Raw genomic sequence first — 20,059 nt, forward strand, 5'->3', positions numbered from 1 at the left:
GGACGAGGACAGTTGAATGAATCTAAGGTTAAATGATGTCGCACTTTCGGGTCGATAAGAAACATGTGAATACTTACACTGCAACTGCCCACAACACAACATCTAAAAACTCTCTCTCTCAATAAAAAAATAAAATAGACAAAAAAGTATGTATACTGAACGACCAGTGTTATTACGGCTCAGGAGTATAACTTCCTCTCACATTTTGGCATTTGGTGGCGCAATTTCGGCGAGAGTCGGAAATCCGGAAACAATCGACCGTTTCACGATAGGTGGGCGTGGCTACAGCACGAGAAATATCCCAAATTTACTTGGATACGAGTAATCATTTTCAGCAAAAAAATCAATAACTGCCCATTTCAGTGGGACATAGATCTAAAATGGGAAACGTGAGGGTGGGCATTGCACAGGCACTTTAAATAACAAAGAGACATATTGAAATATGAGTTATATCCTTCTACAAGAGCATTGGCCTCATCTAGCTGGTCACCTTTAAATAACAAAGAGACATATATTAAAAATACTCATGTCCCTTGTCAGCAACTAACAACAACAAATTGTGCGCATAACATTTTTATGTTCCAATTTTAGAAAAAAATAAAGAAAATTGTAATAACAACTCCATTACTCAGTATGCAACATCAGGAGATACTTCATTGACCAAACCTTCTGGGGGGGAGAGTGGCTTTATTTTCTACTAGTCTAAACAATTAGAAATACATTTCCTAGCCTTTTAACTGTAATAATGCACACACATCAATATCTTCTTTTCTACCAGATCAGATCTTTTAAGTATGCCTGTGCAAATACAACAAAGTTTTTAAAACAAAACTGAAATAAACATACCAGGGGTAATATAGTATTCAGGACATTTTCCAGAGAATATTAAAAGTAAGGTAGAGTTTCCTGCCTGAATTTGACAGAGAATATTAAAAGTAAGGTATAGTTTCTTGCCTGAATTTGACAGAGAACTTGGCATACTAATGCTGTTAAAGAGCAATATTATGTATAATGCTGTCAAGATGAGAACACTGTGACACTGGTTTCCATTTCTGTACAAATTATAGACAGTAATAGATGAAAAAAAAACATGTTGAAAATCGACTTAACTGTAAGACTCAAATACCAACAAATTTACTAAAATAAAATCAATAATTTCAGACATACCAAGTCAGAATTCGCAATTGAAATTGTCAATTCCAATATCAGAGTACGACCAGAACAATGTTACTGGTATTCACTATTTTTGTTTATTTCACTGTTATTGTTTATTTCATCATTATTGTTTTTTTCACTATTATTGTTTATTTCACTGTTATTGTTTATTTCACCATTATTGTTTTTTTCACTATTATTGTTTATTTCACTGTTATTGTTTATCTCACTGTTATTGTTTATCTCACTGTTATTGTTTATCTCACTGTTATTGTTTATCTCACTGTTATTGTTTATCTCAATGTTATTGTTTATTTCACATCGTTGTTTATTTCACTTTTATGATTTATTTCACTATTATTGTTTATCACATTGTTATTGCTTGCTTCACTGTTATTGTTTATCTTACTGTTAATGTTAATTTCACTGTTATTGTTTGTCTCACTGTTATTGTTTATCTCACTGTTATTGTTTATTTCAATGTTATTGTTTATCTCACAGTTATTGTTTATCTCACAGTTATTGTTTAATTCACTATAATTGTTTATTTCACTTTTGTTGTTTATTTCACATTGTTTATCTCACTGTTTTTGTTTATTTCATTATTATTGTTTGTTTCACATTGTTTAATTCACTGTTATTGTTTATATACTATTATTGTTTATCTCAATGTTATAGTTTATCTCGCTGCTATTGTTGATTTCATTGCTATTGTTTATTTCACTATTATTGTTTATTTCACTATTATTGTATATCACTGCTATTGTTCATCTGGTATTCTTTTTTTTTTCATGTGTATTGTTTACTTTACTGGTATTGGTAATCTAACTGTTAATAGTTGCAAGGTGTTAAGCCAGCCACCAGTTCACTCCCCAAATGAACAGGCAACTTTTTCCCATTTGTCTGTTTTTTCGTATTGTTCTTTAATAATTTTACCAAAATATATCCAAAACCATCTACATTTTCATGAAGTTGATTTGTTTTGGACTGGCAGTTGCAAATTCCTGGCTATTAGCCTGACTCTAGTAGAAGCGAATCCCATACATTTGCATAATGACTAGACATAGTTGTGTTCACGCATGGAAGGGCCAACAGTTAGTTGTGTTCATGTGCGACAGGTGCCAACAGATGGTTGTGTTCACACATGACAGGTGCAACAGTTAGTTGTGTTCACATTAAAGGTGCCAACAGTTAGTTGTGTTCACACATGACAGGTGCAACAGTTAGTTGTGTTCACATTGAAGGTGCCAACAGTTAGTTGTGTTCACATGTGGCAGGTGCCAACAGTTAGTTGTGTTCACGCGTGGCAGGTGCCAACAGTTAGTTGTGTTCACATGTGGCAGGTGCCAATAGTTAGTTGTGTTCACACGTGGCAGGTGCCAACAGTTAGTTGTGTTCACACAAGGGAGGTGCCAACATTTAGTTATGTTCATGTATGGTAGATATCAACAGTTAGTTGTGTTCATACATGGCAGGTGCCAACAGTTAGTTGTGTTCACATGTGGCAGGTACCAACAGTTAGTTGTGTTCACATGTGGCAGGTGCCAACAGTTAGTTGTGTTCACATGTGGCAGGTGCCAATAGTTAGTTGTGTTCACATGTGGCAGGTACCAACAGTTAGTTGTGTTCACACATGACAGGTGCAACAGTTAGTTGTGTTCACATTGAAGGTGCCAACAGTTAGTTGTGTTCACACATGGCAGGTGCCAATAGTTAGTTGTGTTCACATGTGGCAGGTGCCAACAGTTAGTTGTGTTCACACATGGGAGGTGCCAACATTTAGTTATGTTCATGTATGGCAGATATCAACAGTTAGTTGTGTTCATACATGGCAGGTGCCAACAGTTAGTTGTATTCACATGTGGCAGGTGCCAATAGTTAGTTGTGTTCACATGTGGCAGGTACCAACAGTTAGTTGTGTTCACACATGGGAGGTGCCAACAGTTAGTTGTGTTCACACATGGGAGGTGCCAACATTTAGTTATGTTCATGTATGGCAGATATCAACAGTTAGTTGTGTTCATACATGGCAGGTGCCAACAGTTAGTTGTATTCACATGTGGCAGGTACCAACAGTTAGTTGTGTTCACACATGGGAGGTGCCAACATTTAGTTATGTTCATGTATGGCAGGTATCAACAGTTAGTTGTGTTCACATGTGGCAGGTGCCAACAGATAGTTGTGTTCACATGTGGCAGGTGCCAACAGTTAGTTGTGTTCACATGTGGCAAGTATCAACAGTTAGTTGTGTTCACATGCGAGGTGCCAACAGTTAGTTGTGTTCACATGTGGCAGGTGCCAACAGTTAGTTGTGTTCACGTGTGGCAGGTGCCAACAGTTAGTTGTGTTCACATGGGAGGTATCAACAGTTAGTTGTGTTCACATGTGGCAGGTGCCAAAAGTTAGTTGTGTTCACGTGTGGCAGGTGCCAACAGTTAGTTGTGTTCACATGGGAGGTATCAACAGTTAGTTGTGTTCACATGTGGCAGGTGCCAAAAGTTAGTTGTGTTCACGTGTGGCAGGTGCCAACAGTTAGTTGTGTTCACATGTGGCAGGTGCTGATGGTTAGTTGTGTTCACGCATGACAGGTGCCGAGAGTTAGTTGTGTTCACATGTGTCAGGTGCCAACAGTTAGTTGTGTTCACATGTGGCAGGTACCAACAGTTAGTTGTGTTCACACATGCCAGGTGCAAACAGTTAGTTGTGTTCACATGTGGCAGGTGCAAACAGTTAGTTGTGTTCACACATGCCAGGTGCAAACAGTTAGTTGTGTTCACATGTGGCAGGTACCAACAGTTAGTTGTGTTTACATGTGGCAGGTGCCAACAGTTAGTTATGTTCACATGTGGCAGGTGCTGACGGTTAGTTGTGTTCACGCATGACAGGTGCCAACAGTTAGTTGTGTTCACATGTGGCAGGTGCAACAGTTAGTTGTGTTTACACATGGCAGGTACCAACAGTTAGTTGTGTTCACACATGGCAGGTACCAACAGTTAGTTGTGTTCACATGTGGCAGGTACAAACAGTTAGTTGTGTTCACACATGGCAGGTACCAACAGTTAGTTGTGTTCACACATGGCAGGTACCAACAGTTAGTTGTATTCACATGTGGCAGGTACCAACAGTTAGTTGTGTTCACATGTGGCAGGTACCAACAGTTAGTTGTGTTCACATGTGGCAGGTACCAACAGTTAGTTGTGTTCACATGGGAGGTATCAACAGTTAGTTGTGTTCACATGTGGCAGGTGCTGACAGTTAGTTGTGTTCAAGCATGACAGGTGCCGAGAGTTAGTTGTGTTCACATGTGGCAGGTGCAACAGTTAGTTGTGTTCACATGTGGCAGGTACCAACAGTTAGTTGTGTTCACATGTGGCAGGCGCTGATGGTTAGTTGTGTTCACGCATGACAGGTGCCGAGAGTTAGTTGTGTTCACATGTGTCAGGTGCCAACAGTTAGTTGTGTTCACATGGGAGGTGCCAACAGTTAGTTGTGTTCACATGTGGCAGGTGCTGACGGTTAGTTGTGTTCACATGTGGCAGGTGCCAACAGTTAGTTGTGTTCACGCGTGGCAGGTGCCAACAGTTAGTTGTGTTCACATGTGGCAGGTGCCAATAGTTAGTTGTGTTCACACGTGGCAGGTGCCAACAGTTAGTTGTGTTCACATGTGGCAGGTGCAAACAGTTAGTTGTGTTCACATGTGGCAGGTGCTGACGGTTAGTTGTGTTCACATGTGGCAGGTGCCAACAGTTAGTTGTGTTCACGCGTGGCAGGTGCCAACAGTTAGTTGTGTTCACATGTGGCAGGTGCCAATAGTTAGTTGTGTTCACACGTGGCAGGTGCCAACAGTTAGTTGTGTCCACACATGCCAGGTGCAGTTAGTTGTGTTCACACGTGGCAGGTACCAACAGTTAGGTGTGTTCATACATGGCAGGTACCAACAGTTAGGTGTGTTCATACATGGCAGGTGCCAACAGTTAGTTGTGTTCACACATGGCAGGTACCAACAGTTAGGTGTGTTCACACATGGCAGGTGCCAACAGTTAGGTGTGTTCATACATGGCAGGTGCCAACAGTTAGTTGTGTTCACACATGGCAGGTACCAACAGTTAGGTGTGTTCACACATGGCAGGTGCCAACAGTTAGTTGTGTTTACACGTGGCAGGTACCAACAGTTAGTTGTGTTCACACATGGCAGGTGCCAACAGTTAGTTGTGTTCACACATGGCAGGTACCAACAGTTAGTTGTGTTCACACATGGCAGGTACCAACAGTTAGGTGTGTTCATACATGGCAGGTGCCAACAGTTAGGTGTGTTTACATGTGGCAGGTGCCAACAGTTAGTTGTGTTCACATGTGGCAGGTACCAACAGTTAGTTGTGTTCACACATGGCAGGTACCAACAGTTAGGTGTGTTCATACATGGCAGGTGCCAACAGTTAGTTGTGTTTACATGTGGCAGGTACCAACAGTTAGTTGTGTTCACACATGGCAGGTACCAACAGTTAGGTGTGTTCATACATGGCAGGTGCCAACAGTTAGTTGTGTTTACATGTGGCAGGTACCAACAGTTAGGTGTGTTCATACATGGCAGGTGCCAATAGTTAGTTGTGTTCACACGTGGCAGGTACCAACAGTTAGTTGTGTTCACACATGGCAGGTACCAACAGTTAGGTGTGTTCATACATGGCAGGTGCCAACAGTTAGTTGTGTTTACATGTGGCAGGTGCCAACAGTTAGTTGTGTTCACATGTGGCAGGTACCAACAGTTAGTTGTGTTCACACATGGCAGGTACCAACAGTTAGGTGTGTTCATACATGGCAGGTGCCAACAGTTAGTTGTGTTTACATGTGGCAGGTACCAACAGTTAGTTGTGTTCACATGTGGCAGGTACCAACAGTTAGTTGTGTTCACACATGGCAGGTACCAACAGTTAGGTGTGTTCATACATGGCAGGTGCCAACAGTTAGTTGTGTTCACATGTGGCAGGTACCAACAGTTAGTTGTGTTCACACATGGCAGGTACCAACAGTTAGGTGTGTTCATACATGGCAGGTGCCAACAGTTAGTTGTGTTCACATGTGGCAGGTACCAACAGTTAGTTGTGTTCACACATGGCAGGTACCAACAGTTAGTTGTGTTCATACATGGCAGGTGCCAACAGTTAGTTGTGTTTACATGTGGCAGGTACCAACAGTTAGTTGTGTTCACACATGGCAGGTACCAACAGTTAGTTGTGTTCACATGTGGCAGGTACCAACAGTTAGTTGTGTTTACATGTGGCAGGTGCCAACAGTTAGTTGTGTTCACACATGGCAGGTACCAACAGTTAGTTGTGTTCACACATGGCAGGTACCAACAGTTAGTTGTGTTCACACGTGGCAGGTACCAACAGTTAGTTGTGTTCACACGTGGCAGGTACCAACAGTTAGTTGTGTTCACACGTGGCAGGTACCAACAGTTAGTTGTGTTCACACATGGCAGGTACCAACAGTTAGTTGTGTTCACACGTGGCAGGTACCAACAGTTAGTTGTGTTTACATGTGGCAGGTGCCAACAGTTAGTTGTGTTCACACATGGCAGGTACCAACAGTTAGTTGTGTTCACATGTGGCAGGTACCAACAGTTAGTTGTGTTCACACATGGCAGGTACCAACAGTTAGTTGTGTTCACACATGGCAGGTACCAACAGTTAGTTGTGTTCACATGTGGCAGGTACCAACAGTTAGTTGTGTTCACACATGGCAGGTACCAACAGTTAGTTGTGTTCACACATGGCAGGTACCAACAGTTAGTTGTATTCACATGTGGCAGGTACCAACAGTTAGTTGTGTTCACATGTGGCAGGTACCAACAGTTAGTTGTGTTCACATGTGGCAGGTACCAACAGTTAGTTGTGTTCACATGGGAGGTATCAACAGTTAGTTGTGTTCACATGTGGCAGGTACCAACAGTTAGTTGTGTTCACATGTGGGAGGTACCAACAGTTAGTTGTGTTCACATGAGTGGTATCAACAGTTAGTTGTGTTCACATGGCAGGTACCAACAGTTAGTTGTGTTCACACACGGCAGGTACCAACAGTTAGTTGTATTCACATGTGGCAGGTGCCAACAGTTAGTTGTGTTCACACATGGCAGGTACCAACAGTTAGTAGTGTTCACACATGCTAGGTGCCAACAGTTAGTTGTGTTCACACATGGCAGGTGCAACAGTTAGTTGTGTTCACACATGGCAGGTGCAACAGTTAGTTGTGTTCACACATGACAGGTGCCAACAGTTAGTTGTGTTCACATGTGGCAGGTACCAACAGTTAGTTGTGTTCACACATGGCAGGTACCAACAGTTACTTGTGTTCACACATGGCAGGTACCAACAGTTAGTTGTATTCATATGTGGCAGGTACCAACAGTTAGTTGTGTTCACCTGTGGCAGGTACCAACAGTTAGTTGTGTTCACATGTGGCAGGTACCAATAGTTAGTTGTGTTCACATGGGAGGTATCAACAGTTAGTTGTGTTCACATGTGGCAGGTACCAACAGTTAGTTGTGTTCACATGTGGCAGGTACCAACAGTTAGTTGTGTTCACATGGGAGGTATCAACAGTTAGTTGTGTTCACATGTGGCAGGAGCAACAGTTAGTTGTGTTCACACATGGCAGGTACCAACAGTTAGTAGTGTTCACACATGCTAGGTGCCAACAGTTAGTTGTGTTCACACATGCTAGGTGCCAACAGTTAGTTGTCTTCACACATGGCAGGTGCAACAGTTAGTTGTGTTCACACATGGCAGGTGCAACAGTTAGCTGTGTTCACACGTTGCAGGTGCCAACAGTTAGTTGTGTTCACACATGGCAGGTGCCAACAGTTAGGTGTGTTCACATGTGGCAGGTGCCAACAGTTAGTTGTGTTCACATGTGGCAGGTGCCAACAGTTAGTTGTGTTCATACATGGCAGGTGCCAACAGTTAGTTGTGTTCACATGTGGCAGGTGCCAACAGTTAGTTGTGTTCACACATGGCAGGTGCCAACAGTTAGCTGTGTTCACATGTGGCAGGTACCAACAGTTAGCTGTGTTCACATGTGGCAGGTGCCAACAGTTAGTTGTGTTCATACATGGCAGGTGCCAACAGTTAGTTGTGTTCACATGGGAGGTATCAACAGTTAGTTGTGTTCACATGGCAGGTACCAACAGTTAGTTGTGTTCACACACGGCAGGTACCAACAGTTAGTTGTATTCACATGTGGCAGGTGCCAACAGTTAGCTGTGTTCACATGTGGCAGGTACCAACAGTTAGCTGTGTTCACATGTGGCAGGTGCCAACAGTTAGTTGTGTTCATACATGGCAGGTGCCAACAGTTAGGTGTGTTCACACATGGCAGGTACCAACAGTTAGTTGTGTTCACATTTGGCAGGTGCCAACAGTTAGTTGTGTCCACACATGACAGGTGCCAACAGTTAGGTGTGTTCACATGTGGCAGGTACCAACAGTTAGGTGTGTTCACATGTGGCAGGTACCAACAGTTAGCTGTGTTCACATGTGGCAGGTGCCAACAGTTAGTTGTGTCCACACATGACAGGTACCAACAGTTAGCTGTGTTCACATGTGGCAGGTGCCAACAGTTAGTTGTGTTCATACATGGCAGGTGCCAACAGTTAGGTGTGTTCACACATGGCAGGTACCAACAGTTAGTTGTGTTCACATTTGGCAGGTGCCAACAGTTAGTTGTGTCCACACATGACAGGTGCCAACAGTTAGGTGTGTTCACATGTGGCAGGTACCAACAGTTAGGTGTGTTCACATGTGGCAGGTACCAACAGTTAGCTGTGTTCACATGTGGCAGGTGCCAACAGTTAGTTGTGTCCACACATGACAGGTACCAACAGTTAGCTGTGTTCACATGTGGCAGGTGCCAACAGTTAGTTGTGTTCATACATGGCGGTGCCAACAGTTAGGTGTGTTCACACATGGCAGGTACCAACAGTTAGTTGTGTTCACATTTGGCAGGTGCCAACAGTTAGTTGTGTCCACACATGACAGGTGCCAACAGTTAGGTGTGTTCACATGTGGCAGGTGCCAACAGTTAGGTGTGTTCACATTTGGCAGGTGCCGACAGTTAGTTGTGTTCACATTTGGCAGGTGCCGACAGTTAGTTGTGTTCACATGTGGCAGGTGCCAACAGTTAGGTATGTTCACATGTGGCAGGTGCCAACAGTTAGGTGTGTTCACATGTGGCAGGTGCCAACAGTTAGTTGTGTCCATGTGTGGCAGGTGCCAACAGTTAGGTATGTTCACATGTGGCAGGTGCCAACAGTTAGGTGTGTTCACACATGGCAGGTGCAACAGTTAGTTGTGTCCACACATGACAGGTGCCAACAGTTAGGTGTGTTCACATGTGGCAGGTGCCAACAGTTAGTTGTGTTCACATGTGGCAGGTGCCAACAGTTTGTTGTGTTCACATGTGGCAGGTGCCAATAGTTAGTTGTGTTCACATGTGACAGGTACCAACAGTTTGTTGTGTTCACATGTGGCAGGTGCCAATAGTTAGTTGTGTTCACATGTGGCAGGTGCCAACAGTTAGTTGTGTTCACATGTGGCAGGTGCCAACAGTTAGTTGTGTTCACATGTGGCAGGTACCAACAGTTAGTTGTGTTCACATGTGGCAGGTGCCAACAGTTAGTTGTGTTCACATGTGGCACGTGCCAACAGTTAGTTGTGTTCACATGGGAGGTGCCAACAGTTAGTTGTGTTCACATGTGGCAGGTGCCAACAGTTTGTTGTGTTCACATGTGGCAGGTGCCAATAGTTAGTTGTGTTCACATGTGGCAGGTGCCAACAGTTAGTTGTGTTTACATGTGGCAGGTGCCAACAGTTAGTTGTGTTCACATGTGGTAGGTGCCAACAGTTAGTTGTGTTCACATGGGAGGTGCCAACAGTTAGGTGTGTTCACATGTGGCAGGTGCAACAGTTAGTTGTGTTCACATGGGAGGTGCCAACAGTTAGGTGTGTTCACACATGGCAGATGCAACAGTTAGTTGTGTTCACATTTGGCAGGTGCAACAGTTAGTTGTGTTCACACATGGCAGGTGCAACAGTTAGGTGTGGTTACATGTGGCAGGTGCAACAGTTAGTTGTGTTCACATTTGGCAGGTGCCAACAGTTAGGTGTGTTCACACATGGCTGGTGCCAACAGTTAGTTGTGTTCATGTATGGCAGGTGCCAACAGTTAGTTGTGTTCACATGTGGCAGGTGCCAACAGTTTGTTGTGTTCACATGTGGCAGGTGCCAATAGTTAGTTGTGTTCACATGTGGCAGGTGCCAACAGTTAGTTGTGTTTACATGTGGCAGGTGCCAACAGTTAGTTGTGTTCACATGTGGTAGGTGCCAACAGTTAGTTGTGTTCACATGGGAGGTGCTAACAGTTAGGTGTGTTCACATGTGGCAGGTGCAACAGTTAGTTGTGTTCACATGGGAGGTGCCAACAGTTAGGTGTGTTCACACATGGCAGATGCAACAGTTAGTTGTGTTCACATTTGGCAGGTGCAACAGTTAGTTGTGTTCACACATGGCAGGTGCAACAGTGTTAGGTGTGGTTACATGTGGCAGGTGCAACAGTTAGTTGTGTTCACATTTGGCAGGTGCCAACAGTTAGGTGTGTTCACACATGGCTGGTGCCAACAGTTAGTTGTGTTCATGTATGGCAGGTGCCAACAGTTAGTTGTGTTCACATGTGGCAGGTGCCAACAGTTAGTTGTGTTCACATGTGGTAGGTGCCAACAGTTAGGTGTGTTCACATGTGGCAGGTGCAACAGTTAGTTGTGTTCACATGGGAGGTGCCAACAGTTAGGTGTGTTCAATCATGGCAGATGCAACAGTTAGTTGTGTTCACACATGGCAGGTGCAACAGTTAGTTGTGTTCACACATGGCAGGTGCCAACAGTTAGTTGTGTTCATGTATGGCAGGTGCCAACAGTTAGTTGTGTTCACATGTGGCAGGTGCCAACAGTTAGTTGTGTTCACACATGGCAGGTGCAACAGTTAGGTGTGGTTACATGTGGCAGGTGCAACAGTTAGTTGTGTTCACATGGGAGGTGCCAACAGTTAGGTGTGTTCAATCATGGCAGATGCAACAGTTAGTTGTGTTCACACATGGCAGGTGCAACAGTTAGTTGTGTTCACACATGGCAGGTGCCAACAGTTAGTTGTGTTCATGTATGGCAGGTGCCAACAGTTAGTTGTGTTCACATTTGGCAGGTGCAACAGTTAGTTGTGTTCACACATGGCAGGTGCAACAGTTAGGTGTGGTTACATGTGGCAGGTGCAACAGTTAGTTGTGTTCACATTTGGCAGGTGCCAACAGTTAGGTGTGTTCACACATGGCTGGTGCCAACAGTTAGTTGTGTTCATGTATGGCAGGTGCCAACAGTTAGGTGTGTTCACATGTGGCAGGTACCAACAGTTAGCTGTGTTCACATGTGGCAGGTGCCAACAGTTAGTTGTGTCCACACATGACAGGTACCAACAGTTAGCTGTGTTCACATGTGGCAGGTGCCAACAGTTAGCTGTGTTCATACATGGCGGTGCCAACAGTTAGGTGTGTTCACACATGGCAGGTACCAACAGTTAGTTGTGTTCACATTTGGCAGGTGCCAACAGTTAGTTGTGTCCACACATGACAGGTGCCAACAGTTAGGTGTGTTCACATGTGGCAGGTGCCAACAGTTAGGTGTGTTCACATTTGGCAGGTGCCGACAGTTAGTTGTGTTCACATTTGGCAGGTGCCGACAGTTAGTTGTGTTCACATGTGGCAGGTGCCAACAGTTAGGTATGTTCACATGTGGCAGGTGCCAACAGTTAGGTGTGTTCACATGTGGCAGGTGCCAACAGTTAGTTGTGTCCATGTGTGGCAGGTGCCAACAGTTAGGTATGTTCACATGTGGCAGGTGCCAACAGTTAGGTGTGTTCACACATGGCAGGTGCAACAGTTAGTTGTGTCCACACATGACAGGTGCCAACAGTTAGGTGTGTTCACATGTGGCAGGTGCCAACAGTTAGTTGTGTTCACATGTGGCAGGTGCCAACAGTTTGTTGTGTTCACATGTGGCAGGTGCCAATAGTTAGTTGTGTTCACATGTGACAGGTACCAACAGTTTGTTGTGTTCACATGTGGCAGGTGCCAATAGTTAGTTGTGTTCACATGTGGCAGGTGCCAACAGTTAGTTGTGTTCACATGTGGCAGGTGCCAACAGTTAGTTGTGTTCACATGTGGCAGGTACCAACAGTTAGTTGTGTTCACATGTGGCAGGTGCCAACAGTTAGTTGTGTTCACATGTGGCACGTGCCAACAGTTAGTTGTGTTCACATGGGAGGTGCCAACAGTTAGTTGTGTTCACATGTGGCAGGTGCCAACAGTTTGTTGTGTTCACATGTGGCAGGTGCCAATAGTTAGTTGTGTTCACATGTGGCAGGTGCCAACAGTTAGTTGTGTTTACATGTGGCAGGTGCCAACAGTTAGTTGTGTTCACATGTGGTAGGTGCCAACAGTTAGTTGTGTTCACATGGGAGGTGCCAACAGTTAGGTGTGTTCACATGTGGCAGGTGCAACAGTTAGTTGTGTTCACATGGGAGGTGCCAACAGTTAGGTGTGTTCACACATGGCAGATGCAACAGTTAGTTGTGTTCACATTTGGCAGGTGCAACAGTTAGTTGTGTTCACACATGGCAGGTGCAACAGTTAGGTGTGGTTACATGTGGCAGGTGCAACAGTTAGTTGTGTTCACATTTGGCAGGTGCCAACAGTTAGGTGTGTTCACACATGGCTGGTGCCAACAGTTAGTTGTGTTCATGTATGGCAGGTGCCAACAGTTAGTTGTGTTCACATGTGGCAGGTGCCAACAGTTTGTTGTGTTCACATGTGGCAGGTGCCAATAGTTAGTTGTGTTCACATGTGGCAGGTGCCAACAGTTAGTTGTGTTTACATGTGGCAGGTGCCAACAGTTAGTTGTGTTCACATGTGGTAGGTGCCAACAGTTAGTTGTGTTCACATGGGAGGTGCCAACAGTTAGGTGTGTTCACATGTGGCAGGTGCAACAGTTAGTTGTGTTCACATGGGAGGTGCCAACAGTTAGGTGTGTTCACACATGGCAGATGCAACAGTTAGTTGTGTTCACATTTGGCAGGTGCAACAGTTAGTTGTGTTCACACATGGCAGGTGCAACAGTGTTAGGTGTGGTTACATGTGGCAGGTGCAACAGTTAGTTGTGTTCACATTTGGCAGGTGCCAACAGTTAGGTGTGTTCACACATGGCTGGTGCCAACAGTTAGTTGTGTTCATGTATGGCAGGTGCCAACAGTTAGTTGTGTTCACATGTGGCAGGTGCCAACAGTTAGTTGTGTTCACATGTGGTAGGTGCCAACAGTTAGGTGTGTTCACATGTGGCAGGTGCAACAGTTAGTTGTGTTCACATGGGAGGTGCCAACAGTTAGGTGTGTTCAATCATGGCAGATGCAACAGTTAGTTGTGTTCACACATGGCAGGTGCAACAGTTAGTTGTGTTCACACATGGCAGGTGCCAACAGTTAGTTGTGTTCATGTATGGCAGGTGCCAACAGTTAGTTGTGTTCACATGTGGCAGGTGCCAACAGTTAGTTGTGTTCACATGTGGTAGGTGCCAACAGTTAGTTGTGTTCACATTTGGCAGGTGCAACAGTTAGTTGTGTTCACACATGGCAGGTGCAACAGTTAGGTGTGGTTACATGTGGCAGGTGCAACAGTTAGTTGTGTTCACATTTGGCAGGTGCCAACAGTTAGGTGTGTTCACACATGGCTGGTGCCAACAGTTAGTTGTGTTCATGTATGGCAGGTGCCAACAGTTAGTTGTGTTCACATGTGGCAGGTGCCAACAGTTAGTTGTGTTCACATGTGGTAGGTGCCAACAGTTAGGTGTGTTCACATGTGGCAGGTGCAACAGTTAGTTGTGTTCACATGGGAGGTGCCAACAGTTAGGTGTGTTCACATTTGGCAGGTGCCAACAGTTAGGTGTGTTCACACATGGCTGGTGCCAACAGTTAGTTGTGTTCATGTATGGCAGGTGCCAACAGTTAGTTGTGTTCATGTATGGCAGGTGCCAACAGTTAGTTGTGTTCACATGTGGCAGGTGCCAACAGTTAGTTGTGTTCACACATGGCAGGTGCAACAGTTAGGTGTGGTTACATGTGGCAGGTGCAACAGTTAGTTGTGTTCACATGGGAGGTGCCAACAGTTAGGTGTGTTCAATCATGGCAGATGCAACAGTTAGTTGTGTTCACACATGGCAGGTGCAACAGTTAGTTGTGTTCACACATGGCAGGTGCCAACAGTTAGTTGTGTTCATGTATGGCAGGTGCCAACAGTTAGTTGTGTTCACATTTGGCAGGTGCAACAGTTAGTTGTGTTCACACATGGCAGGTGCAACAGTTAGGTGTGGTTACATGTGGCAGGTGCAACAGTTAGTTGTGTTCACATTTGGCAGGTGCCAACAGTTAGGTGTGTTCACACATGGCTGGTGCCAACAGTTAGTTGTGTTCATGTATGGCAGGTGCCAACAGTTAGGTGTGTTCACATGTGGCAGGTACCAACAGTTAGCTGTGTTCACATGTGGCAGGTGCCAACAGTTAGTTGTGTCCACACATGACAGGTACCAACAGTTAGCTGTGTTCACATGTGGCAGGTGCCAACAGTTAGCTGTGTTCATACATGGCGGTGCCAACAGTTAGGTGTGTTCACACATGGCAGGTACCAACAGTTAGTTGTGTTCACATTTGGCAGGTGCCAACAGTTAGTTGTGTCCACACATGACAGGTGCCAACAGTTAGGTGTGTTCACATGTGGCAGGTGCCAACAGTTAGGTGTGTTCACATTTGGCAGGTGCCGACAGTTAGTTGTGTTCACATTTGGCAGGTGCCGACAGTTAGTTGTGTTCACATGTGGCAGGTGCCAACAGTTAGGTATGTTCACATGTGGCAGGTGCCAACAGTTAGGTGTGTTCACATGTGGCAGGTGCCAACAGTTAGTTGTGTCCATGTGTGGCAGGTGCCAACAGTTAGGTATGTTCACATGTGGCAGGTGCCAACAGTTAGGTGTGTTCACACATGGCAGGTGCAACAGTTAGTTGTGTCCACACATGACAGGTGCCAACAGTTAGGTGTGTTCACATGTGGCAGGTGCCAACAGTTAGTTGTGTTCACATGTGGCAGGTACCAACAGTTTGTTGTGTTCACATGTGGCAGGTGCCAATAGTTAGTTGTGTTCACATGTGACAGGTACCAACAGTTTGTTGTGTTCACATGTGGCAGGTGCCAATAGTTAGTTGTGTTCACATGTGGCAGGTGCCAACAGTTAGTTGTGTTCACATGTGGCAGGTGCCAACAGTTAGTTGTGTTCACATGTGGCAGGTACCAACAGTTAGTTGTGTTCACATGTGGCAGGTGCCAACAGTTAGTTGTGTTCACATGTGGCACGTGCCAACAGTTAGTTGTGTTCACATGGGAGGTGCCAACAGTTAGTTGTGTTCACATGTGGCAGGTGCCAACAGTTTGTTGTGTTCACATGTGGCAGGTGCCAATAGTTAGTTGTGTTCACATGTGGCAGGTGCCAACAGTTAGTTGTGTTTACATGTGGCAGGTGCCAACAGTTAGTTGTGTTCACATGTGGTAGGTGCCAACAGTTAGTTGTGTTCACATGGGAGGTGCCAACAGTTAGGTGTGTTCACATGTGGCAGGTGCAACAGTTAGTTGTGTTCACATGGGAGGTGCCAACAGTTAGGTGTGTTCACACATGGCAGATGCAACAGTTAGTTGTGTTCACATTTGGCAGGTGCAACAGTTAGTTGTGTTCACACATGGCAGGTGCAACAGTTAGGTGTGGTTACATGTGGCAGGTGCAACAGTTAGTTGTGTTCACATTTGGCAGGTGCCAACAGTTAGGTGTGTTCACACATGGCTGGTGCCAACAGTTAGTTGTGTTCATGTATGGCAGGTGCCAACAGTTAGTTGTGTTCACATGTGGCAGGTGCCAACAGTTTGTTGTGTTCACATGTGGCAGGTGCCAATAGTTAGTTGTGTTCACATGTGGCAGGTGCCAACAGTTAGTTGTGTTTACATGTGGCAGGTGCCAACAGTTAGTTGTGTTCACATGTGGTAGGTGCCAACAGTTAGTTGTGTTCACATGGGAGGTGCCAACAGTTAGGTGTGTTCACATGTGGCAGGTGCAACAGTTAGTTGTGTTCACATGGGAGGTGCCAACAGTTAGGTGTGTTCACACATGGCAGATGCAACAGTTAGTTGTGTTCACATTTGGCAGGTGCAACAGTTAGTTGTGTTCACACATGGCAGGTGCAACAGTGTTAGGTGTGGTTACATGTGGCAGGTGCAACAGTTAGTTGTGTTCACATTTGGCAGGTGCCAACAGTTAGGTGTGTTCACACATGGCTGGTGCCAACAGTTAGTTGTGTTCATGTATGGCAGGTGCCAACAGTTAGTTGTGTTCACATGTGGCAGGTGCCAACAGTTAGTTGTGTTCACATGTGGTAGGTGCCAACAGTTAGGTGTGTTCACATGTGGCAGGTGCAACAGTTAGTTGTGTTCACATGGGAGGTGCCAACAGTTAGGTGTGTTCAATCATGGCAGATGCAACAGTTAGTTGTGTTCACACATGGCAGGTGCAACAGTTAGTTGTGTTCACACATGGCAGGTGCCAACAGTTAGTTGTGTTCATGTATGGCAGGTGCCAACAGTTAGTTGTGTTCACATGTGGCAGGTGCCAACAGTTAGTTGTGTTCACATGTGGTAGGTGCCAACAGTTAGTTGTGTTCACATTTGGCAGGTGCAACAGTTAGTTGTGTTCACACATGGCAGGTGCAACAGTTAGGTGTGGTTACATGTGGCAGGTGCAACAGTTAGTTGTGTTCACATTTGGCAGGTGCCAACAGTTAGGTGTGTTCACACATGGCTGGTGCCAACAGTTAGTTGTGTTCATGTATGGCAGGTGCCAACAGTTAGTTGTGTTCACATGTGGCAGGTGCCAACAGTTAGTTGTGTTCACACATGGCAGGTGCAACAGTTAGTTGTGTTCACACATGGCAGGTGCAACAGTTAGGTGTGGTTACATGTGGCAGGTGCAACAGTTAGTTGTGTTCACATTTGGCAGGTGCCAACAGTTAGGTGTGTTCACACATGGCTGGTGCCAACAGTTAGTTGTGTTCATGTATGGCAGGTGCCAACAGTTAGTTGTGTTCACATGTGGCAGGTGCCAACAGTTAGTTGTGTTCACACATGACAGGTACCAACAGTTAGGTGTGTTCACACATGGCAGGTACCAACAGTTAGTTGTGTTCACACATGACAGGTGCAACAGTTAGTTGTGTTCACACATGGCAGGTGCAACAGTTAGTTGTGTTCACACATGGCAGGTGCCAACAGATAGTTGTGTTCACATGTGGCAGGTGCCAAGAGTTAGTTGTGTTCACACATGGTAGGTGCCAAGAGTTAGTTGTGTTCACACATGGCAGGTACCAACAGTTAATTGTCTAGTGTATCATGAGGAAGTCAAATTTATTTTCATTGAAAATAATTTATCATTAATTTTTTTCCAGCTTCTGAAATAAGGTGTACAAGGCATTAAGAAATTCATCTTTTAATTGCACTGCCATCACAGTGTCCACAAATCTTTTCTTTAACAGCACAGTATAATGGCAACCACATTAAATTTTTAGGTGGTGGTTACTTAACCGGAATCTATTATGTTTTAAACTTTCTAAGTGTATATACTTTTTAAATATGTACATGTATGCATGTTCTTAATTTATTTTAGCATTCATATTTTCTCTCTTGTTATTAATATTTTTTTAAAGACTCACAACCTATCTGATCTCTAGGTCTTTAAGAACTAATTCTTTAAATCATCTACTTTAAACTGGAAAATCTAAAATCAGAAACATAACTGCTTAGATCGTTTGCAAACAAAAATCAAGGGATGATACAACATCGGCAAACTCATCGCTGTGGTGTTTGTTGTGTGGCATATTTTAATGATTGTTCTAAACGCTGCTGAATTAAGTTGTCTCATATGAGTTAGGTAAGCCATAAACAGAAAAATAAAATAAAGTGAAAAAAAATGAGAGATAGCAAAAAAGTGCAACAAAAATAAAAGAAAGGAAAGTTGATAGTTCCACAGGGAGCCCAGGAACTGTATGCACTCCCTATGAGTGTAGGCGGGGGGGGGGGGGGGGGGGTATCGACTGGTATCTAGTGTGAGAAGTAGACAACCAGTCTTGTGATTGGTTCTTCATCTCCAACTGTGCCAACCGATAATTATTCATAAATCGAGTCAATTTGTATAGTTTTCTTGATTTATTCTGCAGATATAGGTAAAATATAGGTGAGGCTTTGGCGAAATTTGATAGCGCAACTAATATTCTTCAACCTGGTATTTTTTATAGATTTTATTTTTCATTCTGTTCGTCTGTTATTTCCAGTTTAAAAAATATGAGCTCGCTGGATCCTTCATCGCTTGTCTATTTCCTACACGAGATACCAGCTGATAGCCCTCCCCCCTTCCGCTGAAAGAGGGTTTAACTGAGGGTTTAAAATCAACAGTTGGAGTCAGACAAGGGTGCAATCTTAGCCCTACTCTTTTCAACATTTTCTTAAATAATCTACCTGACTGTTTCAACTCTGAAAACTGTGACTCCCCGGTTCTTGATAATTTAAAAGTAAGTTGTCTCCTCAATCTGATTAAAATCTGATGTGGTGTACGGGCTTTAATTATTTTGGCTATAAACTTATTTTAATTTGATTGGTTGTCTCCTATATGCAGATGATGTTGTCATTTTATCTAAATCTGCTAGGGGGCTACAAAACTTTTTAGACAACTTAAAAATATATACGTCAAAATGGCGCCTGGCTGTTAATACAGAGAAAACAAAGGTTATTGTATTCAATAAATCAAACAGAGCCCTGAGCAATAATATATTCTTCTTTGCCATTGTTAAGCAAATCAGTTACCTGGGTATAACTTTAAGTGCTAATGGCAAACATAAAGAGCGTATCAATAATTTAAAAAATAAAGAGATGAAAGCTCTCTTTGCTTTGAAATGCAAACTCGGTTATGACAACTCACTAAACATACCCCTCCAACTATCTTTATTTGACAAACTGATAAGACCCATTATTGTATATGGTAGTGATGTTTGGGATGATGAAAGCACCACTTAGTCTGCAATTGAGAATGTCCATCTTTCATTTTGTTGGTTCATTCTTGGTCTCTCCAAATTCACACAAAAAATGGCTGTTTATGGTGAGCTAGGAAGGTACCCCATTGACTGTTTTATCAAGAAACAACAACTTAAATATTTCAACCGGGTAACAAACTCTGATAACACATTAAGAAAAGCCTAGTTAGTAAATAAGAATGTAAAAAGTAAATGGTTTACAAGTGTAGAAACCCTCATGCAAGATATAGATGTTGTCACCATTGTAAACTCAATAAGAACAATTTAGACTTTATTCATAAAAAAAAAAAAAAATTATTTGAGAACCAATGGATTTTAGACATGCATAATGATAATAGAAAACAAACCTTGGCTAAAAAGAAACTAAGAACATACAGACTTTTTAAACAAGATTTAAAAATTGAAAATTACCTAATTAATATGCAGAACCATGGTCTTAGAAGTTTAATTGCAAAATTCAGGACAAGCAACCATGACCTTAAAATTGAGAAAGGCAGACATAATAATTGAGGATGAGCAACATTTTGTAATGAAATGTCCAGCTTACAGTCATCATAGGGACAAATTATTCCCAACTGCACAAAATAAAGTTCCAAATTTTGATAAAGAAAATAGTCAGAATAAATTCATTTTGATTAT

General features: G+C 43.7%; 1 protein-coding gene across 1 annotated transcript in view; it reads right to left on the bottom strand.

Annotated features, from left to right (window-relative positions):
• Nucleotides 1-20,059, bottom strand: part of LOC100369245 (DNA-(apurinic or apyrimidinic site) endonuclease 2-like) — a 49,223-nt gene that overhangs the window by 28,614 nt on the left and 550 nt on the right. The gene's annotated exons all lie outside the window — the stretch shown is intronic.

This window comes from Saccoglossus kowalevskii, chromosome 3 (assembly GCF_978046115.1).
Source record: "Saccoglossus kowalevskii chromosome 3, keSacKowa6.1, whole genome shotgun sequence".
NCBI classification, from domain to species: domain Eukaryota; kingdom Metazoa; phylum Hemichordata; class Enteropneusta; family Harrimaniidae; genus Saccoglossus; species Saccoglossus kowalevskii.